We start from the raw sequence: 599 nt of genomic DNA, 5'->3' as shown, positions 1-599 counted from the left end.
CAGCCCAGGAAGAGGTTTCAGAGAAACCCCCAAAAAAACACAAGAAAAAGAAGCACCGCGATACGGAAGACGATGATGAATGAGTGTGCAGAACCAACTGAACGCAGCGCTGCCATTCAACATGGCGGGCAGCTCGCATGCATGCGAAATGCATGCAGTTGTGTATGCAGCGAGTTGTTGCTGCATATTCCACATGAAATTAGTTAATTCATTTCGTCGGGAGAGAAGAGATCCTGGGGCGATGCTCAGCCGGCAACTGGGAGCACATTGAAGGCTGAACTGTACGCGATATCGCAACCGGTGCTCCTGCTGTGTATTCTTAGCTAGTTGGCTAGCTAGCTGTGCTAATCCTGTAGCTGTACAGCTAGCTAGCTAACAAGCTGCGCACCGGTGCGTGCAGCAGTCAGGGCTTGTGCGTCGCCGCGTTGCAGAGACGCAGCGAGCGTGTCGTCGGCCGAACGGGTTAATATAAGTTTAAACTGTTAAGAAGAAAACGAAAGAAAAGATGTATTTTTTAAACAAAAAACGTGAACAGAGTCCTCATATGCATCAACCACTGCATAGTATGGTGTCAGACCAGGTTAGTTACTGCTAGGAAA

Source organism: Eimeria mitis, genomic scaffold (genome assembly GCF_000499745.2).
Source record: "Eimeria mitis Houghton genomic scaffold, Emh_scaff1569, whole genome shotgun sequence".
NCBI classification, from domain to species: domain Eukaryota; phylum Apicomplexa; class Conoidasida; order Eucoccidiorida; family Eimeriidae; genus Eimeria; species Eimeria mitis.
This window is presented reverse-complemented; position numbering follows the sequence as displayed.